The following is a 20,983-nucleotide window of genomic DNA, read 5'->3' as shown; positions in this document are numbered from 1 at the left end:
AGATGTGGCAATAGAAGGACAGCAGTTACTTATAGCATTTAAGCATATTACTGATTTAGTAGATGGGCTGTTAAAAACTAGTGCCCAGACAAAAGTTATTGGTAGCCAACCACGCTGGTTTGACCGAGACTGTTCTAAAGCTCTGAGGGAACTTAAAGATAGTATTAAAATAAGGCCAAGAGATGCCACACGAGTTGCCTCCTGTAGGAAAAAGTATAAGAGTGAGCTGTGCAGGAGGAAAAAGGCATTACAAGCAGAAAGTTGGGCGGATTTAAGGGAGGCGGGGGAAAAGAGGGACATGACCGAATTTTGGAGAATTATTAATAGGCCCACCTTCCAGGATGATACGGTCCCTAAATTAGGAACAAATATAACATCCACTACGTGGATTACTCATTATAGGGCCCTATATAATCATGAAACGTGTACATCGCATGATCAACGGAATGTCGACCAAGCCCAGCCCATAGCTTTCACACTAAAGGAGATTAAGGTCGGGATTGAGGGGTTGTCTAAAAACAAGGCCCCAGGCCCAGATGGAATCCCGCCTGATCTGTTCTTAAGCTCCGTGGAATTATGGGCCCCTATAATGACAAGAGTCATTAACACTGCAATTCGCCATGGCTTACCACCCTCCTGGTCTACGGCCATTATTGTCCCGATCTTTAAAAAGGGCAATAGGGATGACTCGCAATGCTATCGCCCCATCTCCTTGATCGACGTATCCGCCAAAATTTTGGGGAGGGGGATACTAAACCGGCTGTCGGAGCGGACCGAGGCGAATAACATTATCTCTGATACACAGTACGGTTTTAGGAAGGGTCGGTCCACGAGCGACCAGTGCTTGAACCTTTATATGCTAGCAGCAAAGTACACCAAGGCCAGTACGGAATCCATCTACATGGGATTCATGGATCTGGCAGCTGCCTTTGACCATGTTAACAGGGACAAGCTCTGGGACATGATGACTAACATGGGGATAGAGATCGGCCTTATTAAAATTTTACGAGAATTGCACAGTAACACCTCAGCGCAAGTAAGGTATAACACGGAGGGGGAATGTACTGATTCTTTTTTCTGTAGAAGTGGGGTACGCCAAGGCTGTATCTTGGCACCCTTTTTGTTTTCCCTGTACATTAACAAACTAGAGCAGCATCTCTTACAGCTGGGATCAGATTGCCCACGAGTAGGGACGCGTCATGTTCCGGTGTTACTTTACGCAGACGACGCGGTCCTCCTCGGGCGAACACCAAAGAGCCTACAGATTTTAATTGATGGTTTTGTATCCTTTATGGGTTCTTTAGATCTTTTTGTTAATCTTGGAAAATCGTATGTTTTATCTGTTGGTAATAAACCATGCAACAAATGCACATTCACGATAGGGAGCCACAAGATAGAGAAGGTCAAATCATTCTCGTATCTGAGCTTACTATTTGACGGGTCTTTAAAATTTAATCACCTGGTGGAGGAACGCTGTCGAAAGATGAATGTAACCAATGGAGCTATTGCAGGTTATGGCAGGAGGTTGGGGAGGTGGTGCCCTGAACAGGTGCTGAACCTGTATAACTCCATGTGTTGCTCCAAAGTCACTTATGGGGCAGAGGTGTGGGGTTTTGTGAATACTTGCCAACTCCAGCGGGAGGAGAATAAATATCTACGCTCCATCCTGAAAGCTCCGCACAGCTTAGCTGCATCAATTGCACACAGGGAGCTAGGGATACCCTATCTTGAGGACTTGGTGACAGTCAGGCCAATTTTAGCTTGGCTAAAAATCTGGATAAACCCTGAGGCAATTTTAAGTAGAGAAATAATGAAGGATTGCTTGGGCAGAGAAAAATGGTTGCGAATCCCGTGGCTCAGTTATGTTAAGTCCGTTCTGGACACGCTGGGCATCGGGAACCTCTTTTCTGACCCGGCAAGAATTACTCCACTCCAGAAGTCGACTGTTAAAAATGTGTTTTTGGCACATAAAGCCACCCTGAGAACAGAGCTGGATAGGGTCAAAACCACGGTATGTGCCTATAACATTGTAAAGACCCGAGAAGGAATGGAACCCTATTTATACTTGATGCAAAATGCACAAGATAGATTTTTAATGAACCGTTTTAGGCTCAATCTTTTACCATATTTATTGGGATCACCTTTAGGGTATTCCACTACAATTGAGCAGAAGGGAACCTGCGGCTGCGACAATAGGTCTCCGCAGGATTCCCTTCATTTTGTATTGTTATGTTCATTTTATTCTGTACCTAGGCGTAGATTTCTGGTAGACATCTTAAGAAAATCTAACATAAAATGCGCCTGAGAGGCTTTGATCTATTTACAACAGGCGAACGATCCCCTTACATTGTGCTGTATTATTAATTTTATTAAAGTGGCTGCTCGATTGAGGGCAACTAGAGGGGGGGGGGGGGACTGTGAGATTCTTGATACTGGTGTCAAAGTTCCACAATGTCCTTTTTTCTATCATATACTTGGATATAGTTGTATCAATAACAGGATTCATGTTAATTTAATTGTTTTTTAATGATATGAGTGTATATTGTATGTTTGTACTTTTTATGGTGATTTTTAATCATCGAATAAAGAATCCTGACTGACTGACTGAGACAGTGCATTCCAATGCATTTTGCCTGCGCATGAACCCAATGCTCTGCACGCACAAATGCAGGCCCCTCTTCAACATGATGCCAGTGCATCTGTGTGCAGGCAAGGTTTCTTTAGGCATTGAAAGTTGACACTTCATATGCAGATACAATGCAAGTTTAACGGAACATCATCCCTGTATGCTGCACAAGGCAACACACGTGTCAAATGCACTATTGAAACAAACAATGGCAATTTTGGTTGTGTTGTTAGGAAAAGCACAGGTGTGCCCTGCTATTCATTTGGGCACCGCCTCCTATTTCTTTTACACTTGTACATGGGGTGCTGCTTCGGAGTAGATACGTGCTGGATTTTGACACACAACGCAACACACACTGCACAACACTTTCATGGTAGAGACATCTTGACAGGGGACGTCAAATCATGGCAAGCATTAAGGCCTGGTATGTGGTTTGACTCTGCCTGGTAAATGATGCAAGTACCATTTAGACACAAGTACATCATTGCATATGAAGTAGTGATGTCAATCGGGAAATCTGCAGGTGACCCTTTTAGTTGCATAAATTTTTAGCATAATTAATGAAGGACTTGCAGCACTGTTGCATCACGCTAACAATGGCAAGTGCTGACACACGTGGGGCACAAGGAATTAATACATGTAGGACGTATATGTATGTTGTACTACAATTAGCATGTGTCATGTAGGCATTGTTTAAATACACTGACTCTCACGTACCCCAAGGCTCCTCGCTCAGCCCAACACTCTTGAACATCTCCATGAGCACTCTTGCCGCCATTGCATGCACACACAACCTCAACCTCATCTCCTATGCCAATGACACCCTGCTGGTACTCTCCCTCACCAAAGACCCAGCCCCCCCCAAATCAACCTCCATGAATGAATGAAAGACGCAGCACTACGGATGAAGCTCAGTCAGCTGAAACTGAACTCAGACAATACGGAGGTCATCATCCTTAGAAAATCACCATCCGCCAGGGACGACTCATGGTGGTCCACAACGCTGGTCACTGCAACAACACCCACGGACCATACACGCCACTTGGGATTCATCCAGGACTACTCACTCACAATGAACAAACAAGTGAACATCATCTCATCCTTATGCTTCAACACCCTGCGCATGCTCCGATAGATATTCAGGTGGATCACCACCGGAACATGTAAGGCGGTCACCCAGGCCCTCATCACCAGCCAACTGTACAACAGGAACGCCCTATACACAGGAACCACCGCCAGACTTCAGTAACAACTACAACCCATACTAAACGCCTCCGCACGACTCATCCTGGACAGCCCTCACCACAGCAACATATCTACCAACTATATAAACCGACACTGGGTCACCGTTAACAGAAGGATCACGTTCAGGCTCCTCACCCACACACACACACAGAGCTCCATGACATGGGCCCAGTATGACTCATCATCCGCCTCTCGTTCTCAGATCCTACCTGCCACCTCTGCTCCGCAAGCCTCGCACTCGCCACCATCCCAAGGATTTGCTGATCCACCACCGGAGGTAGATCATCCTCCCACCTGGTCACCAAGAAATGAAACTCCCTTACGGCACACCTACGACTGACCAAGGACCATCTTACCTTCATTAAACTACTCAAGACCTGGCTATTTCAGCAGTAGCAGCACCCCCCCTCCCTTCAGCGCCTTGATACCCTCACACCTGAGTATGGTGCTCTATGAAGGTATAGATTTATTCTTTGGATGTGGTCTCCTTTTATGTGGTAGATACATACAGCAGCACAAGAAGCGTTACTGTGGGCCTCGCACACAGTCACACCTCATACATGTGACCCTTATCTTTGACATGATGCATTTGCACATCGTGCCAAGGAGTCCTTGACACTTCCATGCACATGTGATGTGTATACATGCTGCATGCAAGGAAGATGCTTCTGGACTGTCTGCATACAAGGCATGCATGAGGAGACATTGTAAGCATACAGACAAAGATAGAAATAATTTCACACTCACCAGTGGCCTTTGGATTCTTGAACGACTCCACCTCATCCTTTGTGTATGGGGGTGGTCAACCTACATGGGAAAGACAATAGACCAAATTATCAGCGTATGTTGGACATTTCAACACAGTACAGATATTTCATGAGAGTCACTGGTATCTTCACCAAGGGCTTACGTTGCGTCCCATGAGGCTACCAGATTAATACAACAGTCTCTGGCTAAGTGCTTCACATGTGAAGCACACTCTTCGACTGCATGTGTAACACATGTGCTCCCTTGTTTGTGTTGTCACATTGAGATGGCATTTGCTAAATACATGCACACTTGTCCCATGTTGCAAATATGTTTGCATTGTGTTGATGTATGTGATTTTGCATTTATGGGGGACTTTTGTACAATAGTGAATATGAACATCTGAGAATTCACAGATGTGCCAGCTGAATAATGCGTCACACACCAACAAAAATTCAATATCCACCATATGTATTCAACCAATCGTGGTATTTAATTGTCCATTTAGAGCAGTTTGACCTCCCTAATGCACACATGGCTTAGCATTTGACTATTGATCATTCCCAGATGTACTGGGACCCTTAGATGTGTGAGTGTGTCAGCTTCATTGATAAGTGCATTGTGACTACAACTGCAAGCAACATGCAATTACACACATACACATAGATCTGTGTGCAAGTAGACCATGTACACGTGTACATGGGATTAATATTACATACACTTTTCCTGGCCTTGTAGATGTGTGCCTCTTTCCCACGTGACTGAGCACGATAATGGCCTATCATTTATATTGATGTTGTTGTTTAAACACATCATACATGTGACCGGACGTAATCCCAGCTGTTTGCGGAATCCTATATTTGGGTATGCTACCAAACCTTACTTAGCCCATGGTATGCCATCATGTATGCACATTGATGCACAAATGTCTTTAGTTCTTCATTTTGTTGTGCAATCTGCACTGCAATTAACGTCACAACTAGTTAGTGTACATCCAGTCATTGTGTACATTTCATGCAATTAAATGCGATCCTTCCTGCACACAGTCATGATGAATGAATGAAGGCATTGTATGGTTTGCACTCAGTTGACACTTGTGCATCTTCGCTGCATACAGATGGTAATGTAGCACATTGTGTATAGTGAAATACACAGACAAACACGTTTGTGGAGAGATTTAAAACCACTACAAGGTTACTTGTGATGCTGGCAGACATATACTCCTCTAAGGTGATGTCCCTGTAGATTAGTACAGTATGTACAGGGCCTCCAATGTGTGATGAAGGGGGGACCATGAAGTTTGCTTCAAAGTTCATGTCAATGTTATGCACTACTTTGGATGTTTTGGGCCATTATTAATTGACTATTGTCAGTGCGTGAACTATTTTTTCAATGATCCATTTTGCATACATATGATATACCATGATGGAACATGTGGTTCCCTTAAGGTAGCATCTTTGTCCCTTTCCCTGGCCTTGCCCACAAACTGCTGTCATGCAGTGGGACAAAACCTTTCGCACCATGATGCAAGGGTGGCTGTGTTGCTTGGAAGATGTTGTAGGTACCGTAAGGGATACCTTCCTGTACAGAAATGGTCAGAAACTGCATTGACATTTTTCGCTGTGTGCTGCACAATGCAGCTGCACACAGGGAAATTGTAAATACATGGATACCTGAAGAATTTACTCCCCGTTGCGCCTCCCTTACGCCTCCCCTGGGCAGGCATGTGCTTTTAGCGCTGCCTCAGACTCGTACATCTGGGGCCTTATTTATGAAGGCCTTGCGCCGCTGGTGCCTCACTTTTTCCCCATGTTAAAAGTGACGCACCGGCGGCGCAAGGTCTTCATAAAGAAGGCCCCTGGAGCAGTGACAAAAGGCCATGGATGTTGGTGGACAAAGCAAAAACAACACCCATTGCACGCCCCTTTGACACAGAACAATGCATTGAAAGGGCGGATATTTATCATGCAGCATTATGCCTCAATGAGTGGCATATTCCGGCATGATAAATATCACTCAGGCTTCTGCGTTACCAGAACGTCACTACATCTGATGTTACAGCGGCGCAAGGGACTCGTCAGTGAGGCCCCTATTGTTACAAAATGGAATAGCATTACCCTAAAAAACACCTGTTAATACATGACATTAATGTAAGTTGACTTACCAATTGTTCCGTCAACCTCAATTCCAAGGTGGTCCAGGAGATCCTGCTCACGGTTGATAATATCAGCCCACCAATGTTTGTACTGTCTCATGGTCCTGTCCACTCCAAAGATTCGTAACATCTGGTACCACACCCTCTCCCACCTCATCTTTCTTTCTTGGGTTGGGTACCCCTTCAGTACCCTGCCTCCACCCCCAATCATATTTGGGAGGTAGTGGAGTATCAACCACATTAGCCCCCCAAACTCCTGCTCAGTGAGGTTCTTGGACCTGGCTAGCATTGTGACAAAGCACAAGCCACGCTTTGTAAAAGCTACAAAAAAATGTTTACTGAACAACAATCCCCCTATTACTATTAAAACCCCAATAAAGAACACTAATCCCCCTATTACTAACTATTAAAACCCCGAAACAGAACACTTATCCCCCTATTACTAACTATTAAAACCCCTAAACAAACAGACACCGCTTTACAGACAACAGACAGCTACACAATACACAACAGTACAGAGACAATTTAGAGACAGTAAGCAAGACACACACACAAAAACAACTTCAGAACAGGACACAAAACTCAAGCAATTGCCAAACACACTCCTACACCTGCCAGAGACTAACAAGCATTTGCAATGCAATAGGTCTCGCATTATTTAAATTTGAGCTATTAGCATTGTAAATGGCAATTGTTTTTTGCTTTGTGCTATAGTTTTTTTTTTACATAAAAAGCTACATATAAAATATGTTTTATTAAAGTTATTTATGCAGTATCTAAATTTTGTTTGCATAAAAGAGTACAATAATATCTTAGTAAAAAAGTGAAATATTTTAATGGTAATTCACCAAATGTTCATTTATGTGTTGGTTTTGAAAATAGCTAAATTAATAGCTTTGTCATTTACAATGCCAATAGTTATAACTTTCGCAAATGTGACACCTATAGCATTTGTAATGCAACATTTGTATTTACGTGCACATTAGGCTAAAAGTTTGCCCTGGTACCGTCTGCGCTTTTACGTTTGTGTTTATTCATTGGATGTACTCATTCTGAGTAAACTTTTAAGTTTGCCTTGTATATTTTTTATTATGAATCACAAACTCACGTGTCGCCGAATGCAGTAAAACACCCACGCTGGTAACTACCACGCAGGCTGGTGGAAGCCACGCTCCGTCTGGGGTGAGACACGACCAGTACTGAGAGCCAGGTGTTCAGGTCTTCATTCTTTCTTCACCAGGGAGTGGAAGAACAGATTCTGTTAAGCACCGAGATAAAGCGGCAAACTCTGACCCATGGTGGTCGATACGTCTACTGGGAAAAGTACCGAAGATTGCTCGCCTCATCGGCGTAAATCAATTGTTGGGCTGCCAAGGTTTCAGATTGCTTATGTGTGTAATTTTCATAATTTCATCGTAATTATGAGTGACATTCAATGACTATGAGTGACATTTTCTCGCGAGCAAAATCAAGAAATGAAGAGAAGGGAAACATAAATATCAACTATCGCAACCATTTGAGCAACGAAAAACTCTAAATCCTAAAACTGCTCAAAGCACCAGAAATTAATTGGCACTAACTTAGTAAAAAGCAGTAATTGACAGCTAATCCACATTAAATACAGTTTTGATAATATGCGTGGTTCATGTTCTTTCGTGAAAACTCACTAAACAAAGCGTTATTCTTGCTCCAGTCAGAACTCCATTATTCACAAGAGTGATTTTGTCATTTTCATTGGTGCATGACAACTCTTGGACACACAAAGAATTCAGCCCCAGAATTGTCACACTTTGAGTGTGATGGTCAGTAGTTGCGTTGCTACTCATTGGCAGTATGGCAGGGGAACGTGTAGTGCAAGATGCTGTTGTCTCCTGACAAGAGCTCTGACGCATTTTTTTTACAGCAACATAAAGTCACTTTTATGGAATAGGGGTTGTATACAGCCGTTCAGATGGTTCATGTGAAGGGGGGTTTGGGGCGGGGGTTCACACGGTGCTGGGCGAGCGGTCACTCTTGCAGAGCTCCATCATGCCAACTAAACATCACTCACTTAACCGGCCTAGTTTTTCCTAGAAGGCAAGACGCACTCATTTGCTGCCATAATTAACGGAGGACAAGATGAAACCAAAAGAAACTTACAGATGCTATGCATTTAATATGCAACATTTATCTGACGTGGGTAAAAATATCAGTTTCCTGCTGACATCCATTCATGCAAAACAATGCATTTTCATGAAAAGCTAAAGTTGTATCCACATTATAAAGGTAGGGGAGCTCTTTACAGGAGCGGCAGGTCTAGGGTTTTTATATTTTATAGACTTGCATGGGTGCTCGTCGTTGTGTCGCTGATATGTCGGACTGGCAGAGGTGCCGTCCCCGGTGCCTGCGGCCTGCCACTAGAGAACAGTTGCAGTAACTTTAGAAGTCAGTGGCCCACAGACAAGGACACACACACTGATCTCTTACCGCAGTCTTGATCTGGCAGGACGTACTTCAAGGGTCAGCTGCTGTGCCCTCCATGGCTGCGCTCTCTTCTCCCTGCGTCTCTCCTGCCCCGTACCTTGCACTTCCTATAGGCAGGGATGACTCGGCTGATTCTCCCGTAGTTCTTTCACAGAGAAGAGAGCTAGCAGAGGCCGGACTCCTCCATGAGGATCCCAGCTGCAGGGTTCTGAGTCCGCACTCAGCAGATGAGTTGCTGAACCCTGACGGTACACGGAGCCGGCTCACTGTATCAGAGTTAGAGGCACACTCAGCCTATAATAACAATTCCATGGAGCAATTTTTGACGGCCCCAGCCGGACAAGCAGAAGCGCTCAGCGCCATAATTACAGCGCCGGCTCCGGCGATAAACAGTCCCATGCTGCTTCCTTCCAAAACAAACTCCCCGCGGTTGGCAGCAGGATGTGACGCCACCTCGCGGCGCCAGCCTTTAATTGTAATCGCCGCACGCAGCACTTGCTCTTCACACGGGGGCCGCGCGGCACTGACGGCGGCCTTTATAATTAATTTTATTATAGAATTTGCGTGTCCTGAACTAAATTATAAAGGCCGCCGCGCCCCCGAGCACCTTGTAAATGCCACCGCCCCCAAAATTCTGCCGCCTGGGGCGGACCGCCCCACCCGCCCCCCCCTAGCTACGCCAGTGGACGGGCGGAACCTTAACTATTCAGAAGGTGAAAGTCAGCAGGCGTGGGCGCCTACACTGACAAGAGCTTTGGCCAAAGTTAGTTAAAATAAAAAAATAACCTGAATAAAGTAATTGAGAAGTCAGGCAGGCCGGGGGCGGTACTGCGATACACCTCTGTGACGTCATTCCCGGGCCGCGCTCTGATTGGCTGCTGGCCCGGGACCTGACGTGCAGGAAGAGGAGCCGGCAGCAGGAAGTGGCGTGAGCATTGCGGCCCCGGGGCTCCCGTGACCAGGAAGGAGCCCTGGATACTGTTTCCCTTTAAGTCCCGGTCCCGAGATGGGGGACCGGGTGAAGACCCGCGGGGCGAAGCGGGCGCACTGAGGAGGCGGGGCTCCCATGCGGAGAGAGAGCCTGCAGCTGCGGAGGAAGGGAAGGAGCCTGGAGACCCGGGGAGCGCCCGCCAGACACCGGTGAGTGGAGCCGGGAGGAGAGGGGCTGGTGTGTGTGAAGGGGTCTCTGTGTATGCGTGTAGGTGCGGCGGCGGTGACGGGGGGTGTGCCTGTGTATGCGTGTGTATGTGCGCATGCGTGAGTGCTGTGTATGCGTGTGCCTGTGATGTGCGCATGCGTGAATGTTGGTGCGCGTGCAAGCAGCTGAATCCAGCCGGGGAGAAGCGCGTGACAGTTTTTTGTCCGTCATTCCCCCGTGTCAGCTCGCTATAAGTCTCCAGCCCTGGACGCATCCTTCGGATGCGAATTCCAGGGCGAGACTTAAAAAGGAGTGAAATGGAAAGTGAAAGTTGAAATTAACTTCCTGTTTGTGAGCATGGCAGGCTGGTTACATAATTTCCTGTTGCGATGCGACTCGTTTCTGACGATGCGTCATTATTGGCATGCGAATAAAACCTTATTATGTTGCATCGTTGATTTGTAGCATGGTACACTGATTACATATTTCCCCTTACGGTGCGACCAGTTATTGCCGATGCGTCATTATTGGCCTGCGAACAAATCATTATTATGTCGCATCGTTAATTTGGAGCATGGCTGACTGATGACATATTTTCCCCTTAAGGTGCGACCAGTTTTCACCGATGCGACATTATTGGCACGCGTCAAAATCTTCATTAATGGCGCATTGCTCTTTTTAACTGTCAATGTTGTTGCTGAAACTTACTGCTGTATTTTTGACGCTGGGCAGAAGATGCGTGATTTACGCTTAGCATGTAAGTGTCTCAACAGGCACACTAAATGTTTGTGTGTAAATTTGTGGTGTTAGTATATTCAGCGGAGTCAGACTATGACATATGATGACCTAAGTCACTTTTGGGCCTTGAGTCAGGAATACATAGGTCAGATTGTGACGAAGGCAGACCTACCGTCACTTTTGTGCCTAGAGTCAGGAATGCATGGGTCACATTCTGACGTAGGCAGACCTAACGTCACATTTGTGCCTAGAGTGAGGAATACATGGGTCAGATTGTGACGTAGGCAGACCTAACATCACATTTGTGCCTAGAGTCAGGAATGCATGGGATCAATACGTCACTTTTGTGCCTAGAGTCAGGAATGCATGGGTCACATTCTGACGTAGGCAGACCTAACGTCACATTTGTGCCTAGAGTCAGGAATGCATGGGATCAATACGTCACTTTTGTGCCTAGAGTCAGGATGCATGTGTCAGATTCTGACGTATGCAGACATAACGTCACATTTGTGCCTAGAGTCAGGAATACATGGGTCACATTCTGACGTAGGCAGACCTAACGTCACATTTGTGCCTAGAGTCAGGAATGCATGGGATCAATTTGTCACTTTTGTGACTAGAGTCAGGAATGCATGGGTCAGATTCTGACGTAGGCAGACATGACGTCACATTTGTGCCTAGAGTCAGGAATACATGGGTCAGATTGTGACGTAGGAAGACCTAACGTCACATTTGTGCCTAGAGTCAGGAATGCATGGGATCAATACGTCACTTTTGTGCATAGAGTCAGGAATACATGGGTCAGATTGTGACATAGGCAGACCTAACGTCACATTTGTGGCTATAGTCAGGAATGCATGGGTAAGATTATGAAGTATGATACACAAACTTCATTTATGTGCCTGTCCCATATTTTCAAATATGCAAACTTGGGTGAGCACTGAGAGCAAATGTTTCATAGATGGTGATATTTTGTCAGGCAACCACTGTGTAACATATTTATGAATGTAATGTTTGTCCTATTATTTCTTTTGGTTCAACATGACTTTACAACATACAAGTATATTTTTATTGCTTTTCCTGCTGTGAGATTTCATTATGTGGTCTCATCTTCACCTGTGCATTTTTCATATTGTGAACCCCAAAATCTGGATGGTAAATGTTGCTTATTGATAATTGTGAGTTTTGAACCTCATTTATGATGTTTTGCCGTGGAAAAGTACAGCATGCATTCCTGCTGCACTTCCCTACAGCAAGCAAATAGGGCGGGAAGGTGCTGTATCTATAAGATATGGGAGATTCCTGTGCTTTTCATCTGCTCTGACTCACAATGGCCGGCCTGCCTACCTGCACTATGGTTGCTGGGTGGCATGGAGGTATATTTTTGTCCAGGAAAGGTCACCTTCATACACATATGCATTCGTACCCTGCACACAGACACACATGCACGATGGTGCCAGGGTACCTGTGTTGGCCAGACACTGCTAAGTGTCTGGCCAACACAGGTATAAACAGGCGCTCCCCATAAAGAATACCAGCTGAGATTAGAAACACCAAGTTATATGAGGTGGAACAGGTCGAGAGGTTGTTATAGCTATGGAGGTCATATCAGGAAAAAAAACAATACAAAAAAAAAGATGATATCCATCAAGAGGGAGTTGAGGAGAGCACTCGCCTCTCAGAGTATATCATTGTAGATTTTAGCTAGACTGATGGGCCTTCTAGCGTCATCCATTCAGGCTCTCTTCCCTGAACCCCTTCACTATCGGGCTCTGGTTGTTCTATTCGGAACAAATGCTCCTGCCAGACGAAGCGAGGAGGGAAATCTCCTAGAGCTCGATTCACAGAACTAACAAGACAAAATCCTAAACTTACTACCATTTTGGTATTCACAGAAGGTACTTACTCATTTTGGTATTCACAGAAGGCACTTACTCATTTCGGTATTCACAGAAGTTAGAAGACCTAACTTTAGGACTCCTAAAAACACTTTGAGCCCCAACCCTGTACTTCCAGCATCCTCAGCGTCCTTGCCCCAAACCAACGCCTACCCTAACCACTGAATCACTGGATGGGACAAGCTCACTGCGGAGAGCACCACAGCCATCATGCACTCTGTCTACTCCGGAGCACCCTCAGACCCTTGACCAGCTACTTTTTCAACCTCCGAAACAAGACTATCATTAGAGAGCTTGTCACCATCCTCAACACATTCATCCCATCAAGTCACCTTCTTAAAAGAATGGAAACAGGCTGAAGTCAAATTACTCCTCAAGAAACCGTCCGCAAACCCAAATGAGCTCAAGAACTTATAGCCCATTTCCCTGCTCCATTTCCCCACCTAGTTCCTCGAAAAGGCCATCAACCGGCAACTCACGACCTTCTGAACCCATCCCAATCTGGATTCCGCTCAAACCACAGCACGGACACCACCCTAATCGCAGCCACTGTCGACATCAGGACTCGTCCAGACCAAGAAGAAACCACTGCCCTGATCCTCCTCGACCTCTCAGCAGCTTTCAACACCATGCCCTACCACACCCTGATCAAAAGGCTCTATCAGATCTGGATCCAAGAGGACACCCTCAATTGATTTGCATCCTTCTTTGCCAGAAAAACCCAGAATGTCCGCCTTCCATCTTCCACCTCAGATCCCAAGAACATCATCTACAGCGTCCCTCTAGGGTCATTCCTCAGCCCCTCCCTACTCAACACCTACATGATCCCCTGGCCAACATCATCAGGACCCAAGGACTCAACATCATATCATACACAGACAACACCCAGTTTATCCTCTCTCTATTTGCAGACCCATTTACCACGAGGGCCAGCTTCCACTTGTGCATGACCAGTGTTGCCCTCTGGATGCAAAAAAACTGACAAAACACTTAACACTGACAAAACGGAGGTACTAATCTTCAGGAACAACACCTTCCAGTTGAACGACTCCTGGTGGGTGGGGAGACCCTCACCCACAGACCATGCCTGGAACCTCTGCATCATTCTGGACAGCAAATTCACCATGAAAAACCAGATCAATGCTGTATTCTCAGCCTGCTTAATCACCCTGTGCATGCTCCGGAATATCTTTAAGTGGTTCAGCAAGAGACGCACCGTTACCCAAGCCCCCTGGACTACGGCAACACTCTCTATGCAGGAATTACCACACACCTACTGAAGAGACCACACAGAACTCAGTGGCCAACTCATCCTCGACCTCCCAAGGCAAACCCACATCACCCAACACCTCCGGAAATTCCACTGAATCCCCGTTCACAAGAGGTGCCAATTCAAGATGCTGACCCACACCTACTAAGTCCTGCACAATCAAAGACCATCATACATCAGCTGAGCTTCCTTCAACTCTCCAGACTCCTGCGCTCCGTCTCCCTCTCGACCTCGGACATACCCCCTGCATCTGCCAAAGCAAGAAGGGGTGGCCTGCATTCTCCTACCTGGCCATGAAGGCCTGTAACCGCCTTCTCCTCAACCTTCAGACCTCACCCTCATTGCAGGAATTCAGGAAAGAACTCAAGACCTGGTTGTTCAATTGATTCCACCGGAGCAGCAGAACCCCCCAGCATCTTGATACGCTCCCGGATGATTACAGTTTGGTACTACTGCCTGGAATGTCAGATTCGGGTGTCGGTGCAATATATCCCGGGTCAAGCAAATATTGTAGCACACTGGAACTCCTGATTACTTCACGATCCAAGTGACAGGAGACTTCAACCTCGCATTTTCAGGGCCCTGGACTGCTTATGGGACACTTCAGGGTTGATCTTTTTGCATCACGTTTGAATACTCCTCTTGCAATCTTTTACATTTGGAGGCCGGTTCCTCTGGCAGTGAGTTTGGATGCTTTTCTCCAATCGTGGACAGAGAATTCGCTGAATGCATTTATGAATTTCTCAGTGATTCGGAGAGTTCTCTCTCAGACTGCGGAGGTGATTCTGTCGACCCCTTGTTGAAAGGCACAGTCATGGTTTCTGGTGACGATAGCGCTATCTTGCACTCCGTTTGGTTCCAATCCGGTCTTTCAAAGACCTTCTTTTGGGTCCGATGGGTCTCCCTCATTCCTTGGTGGTTGAGGAACGATTGTTGCTCATGGCGTGGAAGAATTCAGGAGACAGTGGCAAGTGGTGGGTATTTCGGAGCAATTTCTAAAATAGCAGGCAGGGTTTTTTACTGTTTCAGATAAGAGCAGGCGCTCTGCCTAGTGTTGACGTCTAGTGTGTCTAAATGGCTATGTATGAGGCGTGGTGTGGAAGGGCGAGCGGATAAGACCCCTTAACCGTTCACACGTAGGTCCGTCACCAAACCTACGAAACAATATAATGCAGCAATGCCCTCTCACACAACAAACAATGTGTGTCAATAATGGTTATAACATGAACAGCATTCAATGTATAGAGACAATCGTTAAGACAGTTGCAATTTCATCTTTGAAGATGGATATAGGTTTATTAGTTCCACAACCAGCCGACACGTGTTTCGTCGTGTGAGAACAACTCACTACGACTCCTCAGGGCTGGGAAAAGAAAACATAAAAGGATAGGTATAGTACATTTGGTCACATTCAGTACATATATATATACATTATCAACGTTTGCATACACTGAAGGACAAGGATGAGTATATCTAGTGATCCAGATATTATACTGGATGACAGAGAAACCAGAAACCCACGAGCCATGATTAAAAGCATTGAAGGTACACGTGATCAAATTGGCATTGTGGAGAACAGATATAGGTGATAAAAGCAGAGGCTAATGTCAAAACGTAACTTTCTCCAAAAGAGACACAGTGATCCTCATTAGTCGTGTGGGATGCTGGAAAGAGGTCTATTGCAGTCGATAAAATCATATGATGCAACGACGAGAGAGAAACACCACACAAAGGCCTCATCAGATGGTGTGCCATGCACCCAATCCGCAACTTAACATATATATTGTGGAGTACACGCATGCAAAACCTTGTGTGAATAAACCATGGTATATGCATTGTTGGCATATAAGAGAAGGTTTGCATACCTTTGGAACAGAGCCTACAGTCGTGTAGGTCTGGAATGATATTTGTGCTACAACTAATCGCTTAGTAGAGAAGAAAGGAAGAAAAAAGGGGGGGGAAAGGGCATAAATCAATAAGAGGGGAGGCGGAAAATGACAAAAATTGACGGTGACAAACGCCACATCACTGAGAAAGAACAGGTATTTACTGATTCACATCTATCGGTTGAATCATGGACTGATTTCGAAGAGCACTAGATGTGTGACAGGTACATGTAAACCTGTAAAAAAGCAAAGTAATCTCACCGTACGAGATTGATTGTCCTGTCTGTCTCTGCTACGCACGTGTGTTGCGGAGAGGAGAAGAAACAATATTTCTGAAAAGTCCTAAGGAGATTCCAGGTGTGGTGGCAACTTCCTATGTAAGGTGAAAAATTGGGACATATGTGTATTAGAAAGATCTATTGTTAAGTGGTATACCCTGTTATTTAAATGGCAATGCCATATCTATAGGTCGCAAAAAACACAGTTGATGGACAGAATGTAGAACAATGTCATACATTCACCCCAGTACAAGGATCTGGGCCTAAATCCATCGTTTTTTGCACTCCACACCACCCTGGGTTAGACACTGGCTCTGGAGTGCAAAAAAACGATGGATTTAGGCCCAGATCCTTGTACTGGGGTGAATGTATGACATTGTTCTACATTCTGTCCATCAACTGTGTTTTTTGCAATTTTCACCCCGAGTGGGCTGGGTATGCTCAGACGTGAGTCCCAGGCTCTCCACACCACTGGAGTCAAGCTATCCAGGCTGATGAAGGCTGATAGCCAGAAACCGGTCCTTGGATGCTTGATTCCGGTCTGGGAGAGACATGGCCCTTATTTATGAAGAGCTTGCGCCGGCAATGCGTCAAAAATAACGACGCATCGCCGGCGTAAGTCATGCGCCATATTAATGAAGTGACGCATCTCCGACGATGCGTCACTTTCAACCCTCTGCGACGGAAAAACCGTTGCGTCAAAAAGCCCTGCGACACGCAAGTATTAATTTATGCAAGGTGGACCATACCCCGGAAAAACCTGCGCAAATGTGACGCATCCACATTTATGCCTTTTCCCACTTTTGACGCATCCGTAGCGGAAATGGCGCAGCGTTGCGGTTGCGTCAGAATTGGTGCGCCTACACAACGGACGCGTAGGAAATGACGCATCGGCACATACAAAGAGGAGAGGTCAGAGTGGACATTGCTGCAACTATCCCTACACCATGGAGGTGGTAATGCTGCGACTAGCAGCCAGACGGAGACGACTAGCACCAGGAATCCCACCACACCCCCCCGCCCCACAAAATCCACCCCCCCCCCAAAGGCAACGCCGGAGAAAGAAGCGATTATTCCGTCAAAGGAGCGTCCTGAGAGGCCTTAGGGATGAGGAGGTCATAAGTCTATTCCGTCTCAAGAAGAGGACCATAGAACACCTCCTACGACTCATTGGACCAAGGCTAGAGGTTACAACCAACAGGCCTACCAACATACCGCCACAGGCAAAGCTCTTGGCTGTGTTGCATATGCTAGTGTCGGGCTCCTTCCAAACAACAGTTGCCAAAGTGGCAGGAATATCCCAACCAGCTTTCTCAGCATTCCTACCCACTGTCCTGGATGCCATCATCCATCGGACACCCCACTACCTCCGTTTCCCCAACAACCCACAACAGCAGATGGAGATCAAGCAAGGATTCTATGATATAGCAGGCTTCCCACATGTGCTGGGTGCCATGGACTGTACACATGTGCAATTAGTACCTCCTGCAGCAACGGGACATCTGTACATAAATCGAAAACATACTTATTCCATCAATGTACAGGCCATTGTGGATCACCGTGGACTATTTATAAATGTGCTGGCCAAATACCCTGGCAGTGTACATGATGCCTTCATATTCCGGAACTGCATCATAATGACCGCTTCAAGAATGGCCAGTATGGCAATGGCCTACTTGTAGGTAAGCAAAAGAGTATGATAAAATCAAATCCAATCAATCCAATCAGAAATTTGTATAGCACGCTACTCACCCAGAGGGCCTCAAGGCGCTTAAGGGGGAGGGGTTCGCTATTGATCGAACAGCCAGCTTTTGAGTTGTTTTCTAAAGGAGAGGTGGTCCTGGGTAAGACGGAGGTGGGTGGGAAGGGAGTTCCAGGTCTTCGCCACCAGGTAGGAGAAGGATCTTCCTCCCATGGTGGCTCTTGGGATGGGTGGAATCGTGGCGAGGGCTTGATTGGATGATCGCAGTTGGGAGTGTAAAAGGTTAGGCGATTGTTGAGGTATTTGGGTCCTAGGTCGTGGAGGGCCTTGTGTGCGTGGGTGAGGAGACGGAACGTGATTCTCTTGCTGACGGGGAGCCAGTGAAGGTCTCTTAGGTGTTCGGATATGTGGCATTGTCGAGGTATGTCCAGGATGAGTTGAGCGGAGGCGTTCTGGATGCGTTGAAGTCTTTTCTGCAGTTTGGCTGTGGTTCCGGTGTAGAGGGTGTTACCGTAGTCCAGTCGGCTGGTGACAAGTGCTTGGGTGACCGTCTTCCTTGTTTCGATGGGGATCCATCTGAAGATCTTTCGGAGCATGCGTAGGATGTTAAAACATGAGGATGAGACGGCGTTGACTTGTCTGGTCATCGAGAGGGAGGAGTCTAGGATGAAGCCCAGGTTGCGAGCATGGTCCGTTGGTTTGGGTGCACTGCCAAGGGCCGGGGGGCCACCAGGAGTCTTCCCAGGCAGAGGGGGATGATCCTAGGATGAGGACTTATGTCTTGTCTGAGTTCAGTTTTAGGCGGCTGTTCTTCATCCACTCGGCTACTTCTTTCATCCCTTCGTGTAGGTTGGTTCTGGCGGTGGTTGGGTCTTTGGTGAGGGAGAGGATTAGCTGAGTGTCGTCCGCGTAGGAGATGATGTTTAGGTTGTGTTGGTGTGCGATGGATGCGAGGGGGCTCATGTAGACGTTGAAGAGGGTGGGGCTGAGTGATGATCCTTGTGGTACGCCGCAGATGACTTCGGTGGCCTCTGATCTGAAAGGGGGGAGGCGGACTCTCTGGGTTCTTCCGGCGAGGAACGAGATGATCCAATCCAATGCCTTATCTTGTATCCCGACGTTTCTGAGGCGTTGTACTAGGGTGCGGTGGCAAACCATGTCGAACGCTGCGGAGAGGTCCAGGAGGATGAGGGCCGCTGTTTCCCCATTGTCGAGTAGGGTTCGGATGTCGTCTGTGGCTGCGATGAGGGCGGTCTCGGTGCTGTGGTTGACTCGGAAGCCGGACTGAGAAGGGTCGAGGGAACCGTTAGACTCAAGGAAGGTGGCGAGCTGCTTGTTGACGGTCTTCTCTATGACTTTGGCGGGGAATGGGAGGAGCGAGATGGGGCGGTAGTTCTTAAGTTCGGTGGGGTCTGCTGAAGGTTTCTTCAGAAGGGCGCTGAGTTCGGCATGCTTCCAGCTCTCCGGGAAGGTAGCGGTGTTGAAGGAGCAGTTGATGATGTCCCGGAGTTGGGGTGCGATGGCGGAGTCGGCCTTGTTGAACATGTGATGGGGGTATGGGTCGGTAGGCGATCCGGTGTGGATGAAGTTCATCATGCGGATGGTGTCTTCGGTGCTGATCGGGGTCCAGGCGCGGAGGGTGGCGGTGGGGGGTTTCGGTTCAGTGGTAGGGGCAGTGGTCCGGTCGCCGAAGCTGTTGTGTATGTTTGCGATCTTGCTTTGAAAGAACGAGGCGAGAGAGTCGCAGAGGTCTTGAGAGGGAGTGATGTCGTTGTTGCCGGCGCTGGGATTGGTGAGCTCTTTGACGATGCTGAAGAGTTCCTTACTGTTGTGGGCGTTGTTGTCTTGTCGATCCTTAAATGCTGACTTCTTGGTGGTGCGGATCAGCTGGTGGTGTTTGCGGGTGGCGTTCTTGAGGGCGGTCATGTTGTCTGTGGTTGGGTTTCTTCGCCAGGCTTTCGAGGGTGCGGCAGCTCTTTTTGGAGTTCTTGAGGTCGTCGTTGAACCAGGAGGCTTTTTTGCTTCCTGGCTTGTTGGGATTGTTTTTCAGGGGTGCTAGGTCGTCAGCACAGTGGGTGATCCACTGTGCGAGATTGATGGCTGCTTCATTTGGGTCAGTTGATCTGGCGGGAGCGTTTTGATTCAGTGAAGTGGTGAGCTGGTCTGCGGTAATTTTGTTCCAGCTTCTGGGGGGACCTGTTGCGGGAAGTGGTGAGTTGTGTTCTTTCTGAAGCTGAAGTGGACGCAGCTGTGGTCTGTCCAGTGGAGTCCGGTGGAGTGGCTGAAGGAGATGTGCTTGCTGGAGGAGAAGATTGGGTCGAGCGTGTGTCCGGCGTAGTGGGTGGGGGTGTTCACCAGTTGTTTGAGTCAGAGATTAGCGAGGTTGTCCAGCAGGGTGGTGGTGTTGTTGTCGTTGTATTTCTCCAGGTGGAAGTTGAGGTCCCCTAGGAGAATGTAGTCAACGGAGGGGAGGGCGTGTGGGCTGACAAAGTCAGTGATGTCTTCGCTGAATTGTGTGCGGGGTCCTGGGGGTCTGTAAATGAGGGTGCCTCAGTGTGGTCTTGGGGTCGGTGTGTATCTGGAAGTGAAGGTGTTCGGTGGCTGTGAGGGTGTCGTCAGAACTGGTCGAGATGCGGATGGTGTTCTTGTGGACGATTGCGATGCCTCCTCCTGTTTGGTTGATGCGGTCCCTTCGGATGATCTTGTATCCGTCCGGGATGGCTATGGCGATGTTGGGCGCTGATGAGGCTTTCATCCAGGTTTCCGTAAGAAAGGTGACGTCCGGAGTTATGGTGTCGAGTAGGTTCCATAGATCAATGGCGTGTCTGTGGACCGAA

The 20,983-nt window shown here is 47.2% G+C and overlaps 1 long non-coding RNA gene across 1 annotated transcript in view; it reads right to left on the bottom strand.

Moving 5' to 3' along the window:
- Nucleotides 1-20,983, bottom strand: part of LOC144767467 (uncharacterized) — a 109,022-nt gene that overhangs the window by 62,687 nt on the left and 25,352 nt on the right. Inside the window, exon 3 of the long non-coding RNA XR_013598218.1 lies at nt 4,619-4,678. This is a non-coding gene — a long non-coding RNA (uncharacterized LOC144767467). The remainder of the gene's footprint in view (nt 1-4,618; nt 4,679-20,983) is intronic.

The sequence above is a fragment of the Lissotriton helveticus genome, chromosome 7 (genome assembly GCF_964261635.1).
Source record: "Lissotriton helveticus chromosome 7, aLisHel1.1, whole genome shotgun sequence".
NCBI classification, from domain to species: Eukaryota; Metazoa; Chordata; class Amphibia; order Caudata; family Salamandridae; genus Lissotriton; species Lissotriton helveticus.
The sequence above is the reverse complement of the archived record's forward strand: the minus strand, read 5'-3'. Positions and strand labels throughout refer to the sequence as shown.